Below are 17,527 nucleotides of genomic sequence, written 5' to 3'. Positions count from 1 at the left end.
GTTTTAAGATCTGTTGTTCTAAATAAATAACACTTGTTTTATGAAGGCTGTCTGGTCAATGTATCGCCACTGGTAATAGCTCCCGGAGGGAACAGAACTGCAGGTTCTGAACCTAAGGCTGACCTGCTGAGGTACATTATGGTTAGTACCAGGGGACTGCAGCCCAAGGCAGAATTACATGATTCCACGTTGAGAGAGGTGACAGCTTGAGACCTGAAAGGTGTGGGGTGAGGGAGGGGGAAGAACAGTTACCTACCTTTCTGTATCTGCTGTTCTTCGAGATGTGCTGCATCCATCAATTCCACTGTGAGTGTGTGTGTGCGTCTCGTGCAGAGAGCTTTTTCCCTCAGTATTACCCGTCACCACTTTACAAATGTCTATGATAGGTACTTGCACCAAGAAATGTGCCCATATTGCCTGCGCTGTAGTAGAATGCACCAATCTTCCAGCTGCTGAGGTTATATTAGCCAAATGGTAGTATAAAGGAATGCACAGAGAGATCTATGATGAAATCCTCTGCATGGATACTGATTTGTCTTTACCTCTGTTCACAATCACAACAAACAACTGAGTTGAAGCTCTGAAGGGCTTGAAATGGTCCAGACAAAGGGAGACCCTTCTGAGATCCAGCGAATGTAGCCTCTCCTCATCCTTATGAGCATGAGGCTTCGAAAGAAAGTTAGCAAATAGATTGCCTGGTCAAGGTGAAAATTTGCAACTACCTTAGAGAGAAATTTGGATGAAGGTGGAGATAAACCTTATCCCTAGGGAAAACTGTACAGGGAGGGTCTGATAGTAGGGCTTTTAACTCTCCCACCCTTCTAGCAAAGGTAATGGCCACTAGAAATGCTCCTTTCATGGGGAGGTACAGCAGAGAACAAGTTGTAAGTGGTTCAAAGGGTGGACCCATCAATTTAGCTAGGACCAAGTTCAGATCCCAGGGAGGGATGAGATCAAGCACATGAAGATATAATCTGACCTAACCCTTCAGGAATCTGGTCACAATGGGGATGGGAAAAAAGGGATCTACTATCTACTGAAATGTGAAAGGCTGAAACAACTGCCCGAAGCACTCTAGTAGAGCTAATGAACAAACTCTGGTTTAGGTAAAGGAGATAGTTCAGTACAAGGGTCAGGGGTGCACACGCCGGAGATACACCTTTCCAATGGGACCAAATGGAGAAGTGTTTCCACTTATCCAAGTAACTACTCCTAGCTGAGGGGTTTCTGTTATTCAGAAGCACTTTTTGAATGTCCTTTGAACAAGATCTCTCAAATGGTGTCAACCATGAAGCATTCATGCTGTCAGACGGGGGGCTCAGAGGTTGGGATGGAGCAGCCAACCATAGCCCTGGGAGATGTTATCCGGATCCAACGGGACAGACAGTGGGGACTTGACTGACAAGGCTAGTAGGGGTCAAGTACCAGTGTTGACGAGGCAATGCTGCTGCTATAAGGATGAGGTGAGCATTGATCTTGTCTGATCTTGAACAAAACCCTGAGTAGCAATAGGACTGGAGTCAAGGCGTACAGAAGGGAATTCTTCTAAGAGAGGAGAAAGGCATCTGTCAGTAAGCCTGGGCAGAGAGCTCCCCAGGAACAAAACAGAAAATGGCATCAGTTGGCTTTTGTTGCAAACAGATCCACCTGGGGAGTCCGCCAGAGCTGGAAGATAGATTTGGCCACGTCTGGGCATAATGACCACTCGTGGTGATCGGAGAACAACCTGCTCAGCTGATCTGCTAACATGTTCTGTTTCCCTGGAAGGTAAGCAGCTCTGAGATGAATTGAGTTGTTTATACAAAAGTCCGAGAGGCAAATTGCCACCTGGCATAGTTGCGTCGACTGCACTCCTCCCTGTCTGTTTATGTAAAAGAGCTGTGTGTTAGAATTAATAAATTCTTTCCTACTATTTGGGGGAGAGAGGTCAAGCAGGTGAAATGCACCACTGTTAACTCCCTGACATCTGTATGGCTCTTTAGATCTTAAGATGACCTGAGATCTTGAGTCTGCAGAGATCCCAGATGAGCTCCCCAATCCAGCGATGATGCATCTGTGACGAGAGTGGGGGTGGTAGTGGAGGAACAAAGAGGATCCCCATGCAAACTTTCAGAGGATTCATCCACCAATCCAGAGATGACAAAACCAAACACTGGCACTCACACTGCCCTGTCCACATAAAAGACAACTTAGAACATACACCAAAGCTAGCCATGCCTGCAGCCTTCTGAGCTGCAGCTTGGCATAATAGACTACATGGATACCACACTGCCATGTGACCAAGAAGCCTGAGGCAGCTGCGTGCCATGGTGAGAGGGTATGCTTTCAAACTGCAGTACTATGTCCCATAATGTTTCGAACTTGGATTGAGATAATAAGGCCTTGGCTTTTGAAGAGTCTAAGACTGCCCTAACAAACTCTACTCTCTGTACTGTTTTTAGGATTGATTTGTCTTGATTTACTAGAAGTTCTACTGCCAAACGGGGACCAGACTGTCGATACACTGGCTAATGCTTGGGCCTCAGACCAACCTCTGATCAAATAGTCTTTCAGGTACGGGAACACATGGACTTCTAAATTTTGTAGATGCACTGCCAACACAGTCATGCATTTTGTGAACACCAAGGAGCGGCTGAAAGACTGAATCAAAGCACCACAAACTGGTAATGGCACCCATTCACCACAAAGCGGAGAATCTTCCAGTGGTTGTGGTGAATCACAACATGGACGTGAGCATCCTTTATGTCAAGGGCAGTGTAACGGTCCTGTGTTCCAAGGACAGATAGGGTAACCATGAGGAATTTTATTTTCTTCCAGAATTTGTTCAAACCTCTTAGATCTAAAATAGGCCTGAGACTCAATTATGCTTTGGAAATGAGGAAATAATGGGAATAGAAGCCATTCCCTCCGAGAACAATGGGATTTCCTCTACAGTGGCAAACTGAAGGAGAATGGACTTCCTGTTGGAGGACAATCTCAACAGAATGGTAGCTGAAGAGTGATGAGGGAGGAAGGCGGGGGACTGAACTGGAGAACATATCCCAGTTTCACAATGCTTAAGGCCCAGCAGTCTGATGTTACATGGCCCCAAGCACGTAGGAAAGTGGCATGGGAGAATGCTGGGGAACCCATGGAACTACAGTAACTGTACACTGTCCTCAACAAACCCACCAAAATGCCTGTTTGGACACAGCAGCTGGACAGGATGAGCCCACGGATGCTGAAGAGGAGGATGGTGGCGGTTGCCTCCCTGCCCTTTTTCCTTGGTGGATCTTGGGATCAGGGAGGTAATCCTTGATGCCTGTATGGCTGCTAAAGATTAAACTGTTTTCTTTTCATTGCTGGGGTATAGATACCCAGGCTTTTGAGTGTCACCCTGGAATCCTTAAGATTGTGAACCATCAACTGTAGGGTGGGAACTTCAAAAGGGAGGTCCTGGATAGTCTGTTGGACCTCTAAGGGCAGCCCAGACAACTGCAAACATGAACACCTCTTCATAGCAATACCTGACACCATCATTCAAACAGCCAAGTCTACACTATACAAGCTGTCCTGACGACCAGCTTACCCTCTTCAGCCACCACCACAAACGTTTGTCTGCAGTCCTCTGGTAACTTGTCTTTAAATTGTATAATGTCTCCCAGAGGGTAAAGTCATATTGACTCAGGAGTGCCTGTTGGTTTGCAATCCTAAACTGCAGGCTTCCTGAAGAATAAAGCTTGCCACCAAACAGATCTACCCTCTGAGTCTGCCTTTTGGCATGGATGCTTGTTGTCCCTGCCTCTCACACTCATTGGCAGCTGCCACCACCAGAGAAGAGGGGGAGGGGAGTAAAAATGTTGATACACCTTAAAGGGGAAAAGTACCTCCTTTTAGCTCATTTAGCTCATTGTGCATGGCAAGGAGGACAGTGTCAGTCACAGGGCCTTGACTAGCTCCATAACGACTTCATGCATTGGTAGAGCTACCCTGGCCGAGTTTTGTACAAGAAGTCCTCTGGTGGGGGTGAATCTTTTGATTGCTCAACAGCTTCGTCTGGTTACAAGGAGGAGGATGCAGCAGGCATCTGAGGTAGTGGCTGGTTTGTATCTTGCAGCAGAGATGGTGCCTGAGTGGCTTATGACTTCACAGTACCGGACTCCGTACTGGGTACCTGTGAGTGAGAAGCCACCAACATCTCTGGTGGGGCACTCCACACTCCACACCAAAGCTGATGTGCTCAGGGTGTTTTCCCCATGTGCTAACTCTAGTGGAAGACAAAAGGCTGCCTCCATAAGCAAGAACTTGAGCCTCACCACTCTTTTTTTAAGCAGGGCTTGAATCCGTTACATACGTGACATTTCTCACTAATGTGAGATTCTCCTAGACCAATGGTTCCCAAACTGGGGTTCGTGAACCCCAAGGGGTTTGCAAAATGTTGCAGGGGGTTCATGGGAAAAAAATTCCCTAATGGTGGACAGAGCTGTCCCTAGGGACCACGGGCAGCATGGGGCCAGCAGCACGGAGCCCCTGGACTTCCAAGAGCTAAGCAGATCAAAGCAAGCATATCTATCACACTGAGGTGATTTAAACTTCAAGGCTCCTTATAAGAAATGGAAAGGGAGGTGGATATTTTTTACTGTTTTTAAAATTAAATAGGCAGCTAGTATTGTTTTTTTAATTATTATGAAGAACAAGTTTAAGCTTTGTTGTAACGTGTGTTGTTTGCCTGGACTGCTCAAGACCTGAATACTTGTGTAGGAGGAACTCTTTGAGTTGGCTTCTTAAATACCTTCATGCTGTTTCACATCTGATATTCCTTGATGAAACATACAAGCCTTGTCTTATAACAGGCTTATTCAAAGTGATACAATCTATGAAAGTGAGATCTTGGAAGAGCGTTGCCATTTTCATAATGTAATAAAAATACTGTAATGATAAATATTAATAATAAAGGTTTCAGAGTAGCAGCCGTGTTAGTCTGTATCTACAAAAAGAACAGGAGTACTTGTGGCACCTTAGAGACTAACAAATTTATTTGAGCATAAGCTTTCGTGGGCTACAGCATCCGAAGAAGTGGGCTGTAGCCCACGAAAGCTTATGCTCAAATAAATTTGTTAGTCTCTAAGGTGCCACAAGTACTCCTGTTATTTTTATTAATAATAAAGTGTGTAATAAGCATATCATAAAAACAAATTTTATATTTCCAAGATCACTGCTTTTATAATTTATACTCAGGTAAAGGAGAAAATCCCTGGAAATATTCATTTTTAGGAGGGGGTTCATGAGACTTGACATTTTAGTGAAAGGGGTTCACAGGTTGTTAAAGATTGGGAACCACTGTCCTAGACATTTTAAGCAGGTTGGGTGTGGGTCAAGCATATGCTTGGTGGGACTCAAATCCTGGCAAGCAAGGCATAATTTTGGTACTGATCCCCAGTACAAAAATGGGGAAAGACAGCCTAAAACAAAAACAATCACTAAAACTAGCTAAAATGGCTACAACTAACTAAATGTTTACAGTAACAGGATATATAAGCAATAGGGTGACCATACATCCCGTTTTGGCCAGGACAGTCCTTTTTTTAATCCCTGTTCTGGCTGTCCCAACTTTTTTTTTTTTTTTTTTAGCAAAAGTGCTTTTTTAGCACTTTTGTCAAAGAAGTGGGGTGTGGAAGAACGTGCAGGGGGGTGAGCGGCGATGCCAGGCCCATGCAGAGAGGAAGGGCTCGGGCAGGAGGCAGGCCGGGCTCGGGCGAGCAGCGATGCCAGCCCTGCGTGGGGAGGGGGACAGGGCTCAGGAGAGCAGAGACGCCAGCCCTGCGGAGTGTAGGGGGGAATCAGGGCTCGGGCAAGCAGCTCGGGCCAGCCCAGGGTGCGGGGGGAACCCTCAGGCTAGCTCCACACAGTGTCCCATTTTGCCTTTGGGAAATGTGGTCACTCTAATATACAAGGATTGAGGGAAGTACTTATAAGTCTGAAGTTGCTCTGACAGGCATCACTGGAGGTAAGAAGGAACTGAGGGGTATCAGAGGCAGTGTGCAGTGGCATGTGGCAACAGTGGGCGCTTGAGCCACCCTGATGGGCATCGCTGAGGGAAAAAGTTCTGTCACCTGTGCATGAGGCGCGCACCCACCTACAGTGGAACAGACATCTTCAAGCACTTGAAGAAGAACACTCAGAAATCAGGAGGAGTCAAAGGTGCAGGTAACCACTAGGACACTTGTCTCCTTAAGGTTGCTTTATATTATTGGCCCGTCCTCCTTTAAAAGTCCTCACAACTTAGTAGCATCTGATAATTTGATTAATGTACTGTTAACTCCCTCTTTTAAGCAATTAAAAATGCTACCATTTTTCTTTTACCTTCTTCCTGTAGAGGGAAACCCTTCTCTCCTCCAAACAGAAATTGTATTGATCTGAATTTATAGAAATATATCTATAGATGTCCATCCTATGGCCTGGGCATCTATCCCATAGGTTAAAATGCACACAATAATATAGAAGGACTGCCCCAACCATGAATATAATCATACCAACCCTCAGTCCGGTCACTCCTGGACTGCAGAAAAGAGAAAATCTGGGCTTTATGGGCATGCCCAGAAGATTAACAAATCCATATCTGGCACGTAAGATGGGTGAGCAACTTTCCAAAACAGACAAGCATCCGACGAAGTGGGTATTCACCCACGAAAGCTCATGCTCCAAAACGTCTGTTAGTCTATAAGGTGCCACAGGATTCTTTTCTGCTTTTACAGATCCAGACTAACACAGCTACCCCTCTGATACTTTCCAAAATAGAGGATCTCTCACAGACCACGCCCAGGACAGCAGCCCACTCCTATACTGAGGGGTCTCCAGCTTGAGCATCTTTCCTCATCTCAACTGTTTCAGTATGTCACAGGGAGAGGGGAAATCTCTCCAGCCCCAAACCCTATTATCACATAAGAGAAGAGGCCAGCTGGGATCACTCATGGTGACAGCAGCAGACAGAAGGAATGAAGCAACTCAAATCCAGGAGCAGTGGAAAAGAAGCTGCTGCTCTTGGGCTGCCTGCAGTTGAGGAACGTGGAAGAGTAAAGAAGCTTTTCCACCCCCAAAACCATTCATTTACAGCAGAAAATTAAGACAAGCAACCTCACCCCAAAGATACTCCCTTATGATGAAAACACAAGCAATAGTGGCAATTTGATAAATGATGGATGGTGATACATGAACTCTATCCTTTTTTATGGGTGGTGGAGGCTTCCAAGCAGAAACAACCCTCCTCCAAATATGCTGGACCACCAAGGATGTCCAGAAAGAGGAAACAAAACTATGAAGAATTTAATCTGCTTGATCTTTTTGCAGATATCTTTAAACATTCTCTCTGGGATGGTCTTTTCTTTTGCACATACTGCATTAACTTCACTTGTTACTCAACTCACTGGCTGGTCAAGAGTGGGGGGTGGAGAATACTAGCCCATTTTTTACTGAAATGACATAAATTAGTCATACTGGTTCACTGCGTGCAACAGTTTCCAACATCCCACTTTTTCCAGTAAGCTGTTTAGACGGTTCAGACTTCCCTTTAAAACATTGAGCTATCTGGAGACATGATATTTTCTGCTATTTACAAATATTTCTGTAAACTCTATTTTTACAGACAGACAGATACATAAAATCAGTGGTAAAGAGCAAACAGCATATAGAAAAGCCATAGATATTGAGGAAATCTTTAGATCTGTGTTAGAAAATACTTTTGTTTAGTAAAACAATGTAAGATATGACCACCAAAAATTAACTGCAATACTTTGTCGTGCCTAAACATGGTAAGAACTAGTGTTTCAGGTTCTGCGCCCTACTCTACAGGAAGTTGTAAAAGCAGTTCCTCAGCCTAAGTGAAGCTAGATGTTTAATCCAGGTTAACACAAAGACTGGAGGATGGCAGAAATCTAATTTATCATCATGTAGAAATTAAGCTGTAGCATGAGTATGGAAAAAATGACTGATTTGGTTAATATTTTTAAAATGTAGAGGATACCTTTGACTACAGTTAAATGACAGAGGCAATACACAAACAATACCCAAAGTTGCCCATTGAATGGGCGCATACTATAATTTTTTATCTTCTGTGTTATATGGAGCAAGGGCTTGAAATGTATTAAGTCCTGGATTCAGAGAGGTGCCTTTGGTTGTTGCTGTGAAAATTCACCCAGATATTGGCCATTTATAAGCCTCTGAAAATGACAACTTGCACTTGCCCTGTAAAGCTTGTCACAGACTTGCTGCTAAAATCTCTGAACATTCCATCTGCACTGAACATGTTCCCATGCTCACTGGCCCACTATCTGCACTGAGCATGCTCCCAGTCACCACCATATTTGAACTTTAGATCGGATATAGACACAGGCCTAGCAGCAGCATTCCCACCTGCACCCATTTTGGCATAGAGGCTGTCATGCTGGAAAGGAAGCCAGGAAGAGACTATGAGTTCTAGTCAGAGATGGAAATAGAACGCAGTCTCTCTTATGGCAGACCCAAGTTCAATCAACCACTCTGTCTTTCTGAAAGAATGTGCCAAATTTATGTGCTTGGCTGTGCTGTCTGTCACTGCTAGACTCCCCTCCAGAATGAGGAACAGAACCCATGACTCTTGATTCCCACAACTCCCTAGCTGTTTTGCAAATAGCAATATAAGCCAAAGGCAATGTGTATGTCACCCAGACCTTCAGTGGCTGGCCCACATAAAAAAATGCAGTGGTGAAGGGTTGTGCCATGGATCTCATGGTCCTAGTTCAAACCCTGATGATGACCCATGCACAGGGTCAACATGGTTCCACATTGAAAAAAAACAAGTTTCTTTGTTTGCTTTAATAAAACCTAGGAACTTACATACAAATACCTACATTCAAAGGGCATTAAGGTTGCAAAGTCAACCACTCAAAAGTCAGAAAATGCAAGAATTTTCTTTAAAAAAGAAACCTTTAAAAAAATCAACTCAAAGAGTGTTATGGTTTAGCCCAACTTAACTGGTACAGTCAGATAATATTTAGATAAAATCCTCATATTTCAATAAGGTCAACAGAAATGTTCAAAGAAGCCTTAGACAATTATATGGGGAAATAGTGGAAAATCATAATTAAGTCAGCAGGGCTCTCCACGGGCACAGGGGTTAATCCACACAGCTAGTAGGACCATGGTCTTAGTAACCCTCAGTATAGTTCTCGGTACTTTTTTGTTTACATATCCGTTTTTATCTTGAATTGCATTTCAATTTATTTTTATTTAGTGTTTCTATATTTGTGAACTTTTGTATTTTTAGACTACAATAGAGAAGACTCCACAAGTCCAATCATATCACCCATTACAGCAACTTCTTTAACTTCTGTTTATTTTTATTTTTTTTAAAACCACTTTCCTGCTACATTCTGTTCATTGCAGATTGTTTTTTAAACTTTAATTTGCAGCATTCATGTCAGAATTCTCTCTTACTAAGAAAAAAACCTGATTAGATTAACACAAAATCCTTCTGCCCTACCCCAGTATTTTACAATTTGCATTTTTTTTTTAACAAATCCCACTCTCTGTGAACTGTATCAACATGAGTCTTTTTACACCAGCTAAATTTCACAGACAAATTACTCAGAGTAACACTTTTTAAAGAATAAGTTTAGAAGAGGCAAGCTGTAACACCATGTTTAGATGCCAGAACAGTTTTTGAAAAGTGATAAAATTTGAGTTGGACTAGTCCATGAGTTGGAATGCTGATGTAAGGCATAAACAACTGTATAAATCATAGCTATTCGATCTGAGCATGACCATTTTTAAACATACGTAATAATATGGCACAGAAAGCATAAAGAAGTTTCAACAAAGTATTATTACAAATTCCAATTTCAGAAATACATAAATTAAAAATGGTACATGGATAAACTCTTTCAATATACAGTCTGTTGCATCTTACGCAAATTTAACATGCGCGATTTGAGCTTTACGCTGTCGGCAAAAACAAAAACAAAAACAGAGAAAAATAATTTTAATACTGTACCTGTAGTGCGGGCGATTCCGCCCATCATTACACTCAATGTAATTTTGACTATACGCGATTTTCGCTTTACGTGCTGACCGCGGAACGTAACCCCAGCGTAAGATGCAACAGACCTGTATAGTTCATTACAATTATACATTATGGCAAATAAATATTAGTATACAGCAAGACAGGCAATAAAGACTAGACCGGGGTCTCAAACTCAAATGACCCCGAGGGCCGCATGAGGACTAGTGCATTGGCCCGAGGGCCGCATCACTGACACGCCCCCTTGCTGCCCCTGGCCCCACCCCCAATCCACCCCTTCCATGAGGCCCCGCCCCTGCCCTGTCTCTTCTCCACCTCCTCCCCTAAGCGCGCCGCTCCCCGCTCCTCCCCCCTCCCTCCTGGAAAGTGCTAAGCGCCACCAACAGCTGTTTGGCGGCGGGAAGCGCCTGGAGGTAGGCACAAAAAAAAATGAAGAGTAATATAGTAGTATAGTATTAAAATATAGTATGCTATTAAAAGTCAATTTATTAACTTTTTTATTAACTTCTTTAACTGTAATGTGAAACGTCAGTGCTAATTTTGACAGTCATTTCATTTTTGGCCACTTAGCTGGCAGCGTTTTGCATCAACCAGAGCATCAATATTAGGTTTGATAACCTGAGACGAAACCAATCTCAGTGTTGCTTGCAAATGTTCATCAGTGAGCCTTGACCTTAACACAGATTTGTTAATCTTCATGGAAGAGAAAAACTGTTCACATATATATGTACTTCCAAACATTGCCATTATCCTTGCAGAAGCAGAGAATAACATGGGAAATCTTTCTTGTGAAAGAAACCTGTAGAATTCTGGAATTCCAACATCTGTATACTTCTGCTTCAAAATCGTGTCACACTGAAGCTCCACTAACTCCATCTGCATTTCCTCTGCAACATTGTCAATTTCAACAGCAAATGGTGTGGAAAAAAGTTGAAAATGTGGTTCAAGTGCCTTGAAATCTTTAAACCGCACATTTTGTGTAAGTTAGAAATGATCTCTGCATATTCTTTCAAGGATCTGGGTTCAACTTTTCCTAAGGAATTCAGAGTTGAGAAATGGACCAAATTGCCAGCAGTCAGCTGTTTCCCCCATAAAGTAAGCTTGACTTTGAATGACTTAATACTGTCATACATCTGTGTTATCACCTGTTTTCTACCCTGAAGTTTCAAGTTCAGTGCATTCAGGTGATCAGTTACATCTGTTAGAAAAGCAAGGTTGCAGATAAAAGTGGAATCAGCAAGCTGTGGAACCTCCTTGTTTTTCATTTTCATGAAGGAATCAATCTCCTCTTTAAGTGCAAAAAAACGCTTCAAAACATTTCCACGACTCAGCCATCTAACTTGAGTGTGATACAGAAGTTCCCCATATTCACTGTCCATACTTGCTAGAAAAGAAGTGAACTGTCTGTGATTCAGCCCTCGTGCACGTATAAAATTAACAGTTTTAACAACTACATCCATAACTTCTTTCATTTGTAGACTTTTACTACACAGGGCTTCTTGGTGCAAAATACAATGTATACTGGTGAAGCTAATTCCTGGTATATTGAGGCTGTTCAGTTTGGTCTTCAATAATCCAACCACACCAATGTTTTCAGAGCACACTGATGGCGCACCGTCCGTAGCCAAAGATACGAGTTTGTTCCATGGCAGCGCAGCTTTTTCAATGCACTCTTCCAATCCTTGAAATATGTCACGTCCCGTTGTGGTACCCTTCAGTGGCATTAAGTCTAGCAATTCTTCAGTTATATTCAAATTGCAGTCCACACCTCTAATGAACACTGCACACTGTGCGGTATCTGATACATCTGTACTCTCATCAAGAGCAATTGAAAATACTTCAAAGTCTTTTGCCATTTGAATCAATTGTTTTTGCACATTATCAGCTAAATCCGTTATCCTGAAGGCAACTGTATTTGCAGACAAGCTTATGCCTTCAAAAACTTTCTTCCTATCAGGACATAAAATTTCACTGGCCTTCATAAGACATTCTTTTATGAATAAGCCTTCTGTAAAAGGTCGCGATGATTTAGCTATCATTTCGCTTATCACAAAACTTGCTCTTACTGAATCTTCGCTAGACTTGTTAATCCCTGAAAATAAATTTCTTTGCTTGGCAAATGCTGCTTTAAGTTGCTGAACTTTTTCCTCTCGGATTTTTCCGGTGAATGCATCATATTTTTCACGGTGCATCGTGTCATAGTGCCGATGCACGTTATACTCCTTGGGAACAGCAATCGTTTGCTGACAAATAAGGCACTGAATTTTATCTTTTACCTCTGTGAAAAAATATAAATTCTCCCATTTGTCTTGGAAAACTCTCTTTTCTTCCATGAGTGTTCTTTTTTTTGACGAAGTCATTTCCAAGCAGTTTTAATAAATATATACACTCAGTAATGCATCTCACTCAAAGGACAAAACACGCACTTAGATTTACTGCCTAAGGCTCTGGGAGGGAGTTTGGGTGGGGGAGGGGGTCTGGAGTACAGGCTCTGTGCTCGGTGCAGGCTCCAGGCTGCGGCAGGGGGTGGGGGTGCAGGCTTTGGGACGGAGTTTGGGGATAGGAGGGGGTGCAGGGGTGAGGGCTGTGGGGCTGAGGGTGAGGGGTTTGAGGCATTGGAGAGGCTCGGGGCATTGGAGAGTCTCAGGACTAGGGCAGAAGTGCAGGGGAAGGGCAGCGTGCCCTGGCCCTAGTGCAGCGGGGCGCTAGGACCCTGCGGCAGCAGGTGATGCCGGAAGCCGGCATAGCGGAGGAGTGGAGTCAGCGTGAGCTCCCAGGCAGTGAGGGGGCAGCAAGTGGGGGCTGGGAGACACTGGGGGGAGGCGCGTGGGGGCGGCAGGTGGGGCCAGGGGAGAGACCCGGCCCCAAACATTGGGGAGCAGCGCGCGGGGAGCTTAGGCACAGAAAATAACTCGGGGAGGGGGGCGGGGGTGAGGGGAGTTTGGCGGCGACAGGAAGTAACTGGGGGAGCTCCGCGGGCCGCAGGGAAGAGCTCCGAGGGCCGCATGTTTGAGACCCCTGGACTAGACCCTCCAGTAGCAACTCCATTTCTTTTATGAGATTACTGTGAGAATTTCCAAGGCTTCTAGTAAAAATTTGTTTGGCCTTATATTTAAATGCCAAGGCAACCATTTTTTTTTTTTGGCCCTCTGGGTGGTCTCTTAAGACAGGTTCACTGTATGTCATAAAGCATGAACTGCTTGTAGTATATTTCTATGATATAAAGTGCAACATATGTAGGGTGACCAGATGTCCCGATTTTATAGGGACAGTCCCGATATTTGGGGCTTTGTCTTATATACGTGCCTATTACCTCCCATCCCCAGTCCAGATTCTTCACACTTGCTGTCTGTCACCCTAAACATATCTGAATGCATTTCAAACCCATTAGCAAATACTGCAGGGCTAAAAACAAAGGCAATGAAATCCGCTGTGTCTTACTAGAACATACCAGCTGTTGACAGACTTGTTGCAGCACTAGAAACTTTCCAATAGATTTAACTCCATTTAAATTTTCAGAAAGTCATTCTGAACAAATAGATTAAATGCTGTCGGGTCAGCACTATGTCTGCTGGTAGATGATGTATTTATTTATATTCTCCCATTACAACAGAGAGGCAACATTATTTTAATTGGAGAAGAAACAACTTCCTCAAAGGTCTAGCTCTGGATAATATATTTATTTAAACACACATTGGCCTTTACCCCCTTTCATCTGAAAATCCATGTAATTTTTCATAGGTTTTTTATTTTTAATTTAATTTTCTATTGTGCTATAACACAAGCAGCACAGTCCGAACAACACTTCAATGACAAACCAGCGTGTGCACTAGATATGGCAGGGGTTGGCAAACTTTTTGGCCCGAGGGCCACGTCTTGGTATGAAAATTGTACGGTGGGCCATGAATGCTCATGTAATTGGGGTTGGGGTGCAGGCTCTGGTGTGGGGCCAGAAAGGAGGAGTTCAGGTGCAGGAGGGGGCTCTGGGCTGGAGCAGGGGGTTGGCGTGCAGGGGGGAAGGCTCCGGCTGGAGGTGCGGGCTCTGGAGTGAGGCTGGGGATGAGGGATTTGGGGTGTAGGAGAGTGCTCCAGGCTGGAACCAAGGGATTCATGTAATTGGGGTTGGGGTGCAGGCTCTGGTATGGGGCCAGAAATGAGGAGTTCAGGTGCAGGAGGGGGCTCTGGGCTGGTGCATGGGGTTGAGGCACGGGGGGGTGAGGGCTCTGGCTAGGGTGCGGGCTCTGGGGTGGGGCCAGAAATGAGGAGTTTAGGGTTCAGAAGGGGGTTCCAGCCTGGGGCAGGGGGTTGGGATGCGGGAGGGGGGTCAGGGGTGCAGGATCCGGGCAGTGCTTACCTCGAGCAGTTCCTGGAAGCAGCGGCATGTCCCCCCTCTGGTTCCTATGTGGAGGTGCGGCCACGCGGCTCTGCGTGCTGCCCTGTCCGCAGGCACTGCCCCTGCAGCTCCCATTAGTTGCAGTTCCCAATCAATGTGAGCTGCGGGGGTGGCGGTTGGGGTGGGGGCAGCCCCATGGCTGCCCAGCCGGAGTGGGAACATGCTGCTGCTTCCGGAAGCCTCGGCATGCATGTGCAGTGACCTCAGACCCTCTTCACACTACAGTTTATAAGCAAGGACCGTGATTACACAGTACATAAGCACTTGATTGGAGCACTTTGGGCACTTCTGCAATATAATTAATAAATAACAAGATGGTACCTACTAAAGCATTCAATAATTCAGGATAACACGGTTGAGCGATAACCATAACTCTCAATTTGTTGAGGTTAGCAGTGCATGCAGAGAAGTCATTGGAAATCCCTGTTTCCTTCACTTCCCCTAGTGCTGGGACACAGGGATATACATTTAGTACAAAAGAGCCCAGTTCTTACTGAGGCCCTTAGATCAGCGTTTTTCAAACTTCAGGTCCTGTTGGCGGTGCTGCCCAGCTAAGGCAGGCTAGTGCCTACCTGTTTCGACACCGCGCTGTGCCCTGGAAGCGGCCAGCAGCAGCTCCGGCTTCTAGGTAGAGGGTCCATGGGGCTCTGTGCACTGCCCCCGCCCCGAGCACGGGCTCCACACTGGGGGGAAGGGGGCCTGTGGGCGAGAGTCGCACGCCTCCGCCTAGGAGCTGGTCCTGCCGCTGGCCGCTTCCAGGGAACAGCGCGGTCCATGGTGCAAGGACAGGTGGGAAGCCTGCCTCTGCACACTGCTGCCCGGGAGCTGCCAGAGGTAAGTCCGTGCCCCAATCCCAGCCCTGAGCCCCCCAAACCTGGAACCCCTTCCTGCACCCCTCATCCCTGACCCTACCCCAGAGCCTGCACCCCCACCCCAGACCCCCTCCTACACCCAACCCCCTGCCCCATCCCAGAGCCCCCTCCCACACCCTGAACCCCTCATTCCCAGCTCCGTTGGGTCATGAGTATCAACAATTTTCTTCAACTGGGTCCGCAGACAAAAAAGTTTGAAAACCACTGCCTTAGATGCTGTCATAATATAAACAAATTGTGCTAGAGGCTTCAATTCTGCATCCCACCCAGCAATGCGCCCCCACCCCCATCCCACTTGCCATCCGACTGGGCAAAGCACACGCACGCACACACACACACGCCTAGTTAGGAGCTTCTTGTTTAGCCCTCACACTGTGCTGGGCGCTGCACAAGTCACAGAATCAAGCGAGCCCCGGCACGGAGATCCTCGCAGCGCTCGGGAAGCCGCTGGGCGGGGTGGGAAGCAGGCGAAGGCTGCGGCCAGACATGGGCCCAGCCCCAGGACAACCCCTCAGAGGCCAACCAAGCGTGAGCTCGGGGGAAGTCGGGCTCCGCGGGAGGCCGGCGCGGCTGGGCGGGAGGGAGAAGACGAGCAGCCCCCCAGGACCTGCCGCGCGCCCCAGCGGGCCAGGAGCGGGCTCGGCACAGCCCCAGCCCCAGCCCCAGCCCGGGGAAGGGGCAGGGACAAGGGAAGTTTCTCTCACCCACTTGCAGCAGGAGACTCTCGGGGTCGCCGCTTCTCTCCCTCCCCAGCTGCTCGGGCGGGGTGTCGCCGGGGGCTCGGCGCCCTCCGGGGCTCGGCTCCCCGCCTCCGCGGGTTATTGTTGCCGGGGCAGCTTCTCCCCTTGGGCCGCGCTGGGCTTGGAGTTTCCTGCCTGAGTCACTCGCCCAGCAGGGAACCGCGCAAGGAAACACCCTTCCTGCCGCTCCAGCGGCTCCTCCTCCTCCCGCTGCCCCCGGCGGCCTCCCGGCCCTGCCTCCCCGCACCCTGCGGGGCTCCTCCTACCCCGGCTGACACGCCGGAGCCGCGGCTGGCTGCCCCTGCTGCGGGGCAGTGGCACTGATGTGCCCGGCCCGGGGGCTGGATTCCCGGGCAGCGGGGGCACAGGCCCTCGCTGCTTTGCTACAGCCAAAGTCCGGCACGGGGGGAGCAGGAGGCGATACGAAGAATGGAGCTCTTACTCTACCAGTGAGGTGGGCTGTTGGCAATACCTTCAGAGGGACTTATTAGAAATGCAAAAAAACGGAGGAGTCTGGTGGCACCTTAAAGACTAACAGATTTATTTGGGCGTAAGCTTTCGTGGGTTTTAAAAAAAAACACCACTCCGTGCATCTGCAGAAGTGGGGTTTTTTACTCACGAAAGCTTATGCCCAAATAAATCTGTTAGTCTTTAAGGTGCCACCAGACTCCTCGTTGTTTTTGTGGCTATACACTAACTCAGCTACGCCTCTGATATTAGAAATGCAGATAATCAATATCTAAACCATAATAGAGGAACGGAATCTGGGGCCATAGCTACACTAGTGAGCTTACAGTGGCACAGGCTCAACTATACCGATGCAGCTGTTCCGCTGTGAGCTCTCTGGTGTAAGCCGCTGTATGCCCGCAGGAGAGAGCTTTCCCACTGACATGATTTAACCACTCCCAAGGAGGAGCAGTACCTATGGCTTTCCCACCGACATAGCGCTGTCCACACCAGGGCTTCTGTTGGTGATTTTGTACAGAGGGGTGTTTTTCCACACCCCTGAGCGATATAATTGTGAGTGTAGACATAGCCTTAGGGCATGTCTACACTGTCAGAGTTACCGCACTGGCAATTACAGCTCCGCTTGGAGAGTTCTGAAGGGAAACCGCTGTTGTGTGTTCATACTGTCAGCTGCCTGCATAATAACGTGTTCACACTTGTAGTGGTATTTGGAGTGGTGCACTCTGGGCAGCTATCCCACAGAGCATCTCTTCCTCTTCTGGCGTTCAGACTTGTGGGAAGGCAAAGGGGGTTGCAGGGCATCTTGAGTCCTGTCCCAATTATCTGTGATGCATTGCTTCACATCTCAGCAATCTCTGTGCTTCCATCTGCATTTGGCACCGTCTTTCAATGGTTTGTGTACTGCATGCCCTGCCTCTTTGGGCTGCAGGAATGGATCCCAAACTCCTGACCAGTATGCTGCTCGCTCTGACCAGCATGTCATGAGTGGCAGTGGAGTTATTCTTTAAACTACAAAGACAAG

At 46.6% G+C, this 17,527-nt stretch overlaps 1 protein-coding gene across 3 annotated transcripts in view; it reads right to left on the bottom strand.

Moving 5' to 3' along the window:
• Positions 1 to 16,208, bottom strand: part of CYFIP1 (cytoplasmic FMR1 interacting protein 1) — a 134,414-nt gene extending 118,206 nt beyond the window's left edge. The window contains exon 1 of one of the 3 annotated variants that reach the window (XM_045004926.1): positions 16,003 to 16,208. The gene's annotated coding sequence lies outside the window, so the exon portion shown is untranslated. The remainder of the gene's footprint in view (positions 1 to 16,002) is intronic. The other 2 variants (XM_045004905.1, XM_045004916.1) reach the window with 2 other exon arrangements.
• Positions 16,209 to 17,527: the final 1,319 nt, after the last annotated feature.

The sequence above is a fragment of the Mauremys mutica genome, chromosome 1 (assembly GCF_020497125.1).
Source record: "Mauremys mutica isolate MM-2020 ecotype Southern chromosome 1, ASM2049712v1, whole genome shotgun sequence".
NCBI lineage: Eukaryota > Metazoa > Chordata > Testudines > Geoemydidae > Mauremys > Mauremys mutica.
Note: the sequence above shows the minus strand (reverse complement) of the source record. Positions and strands in the feature narration are given on the sequence as shown.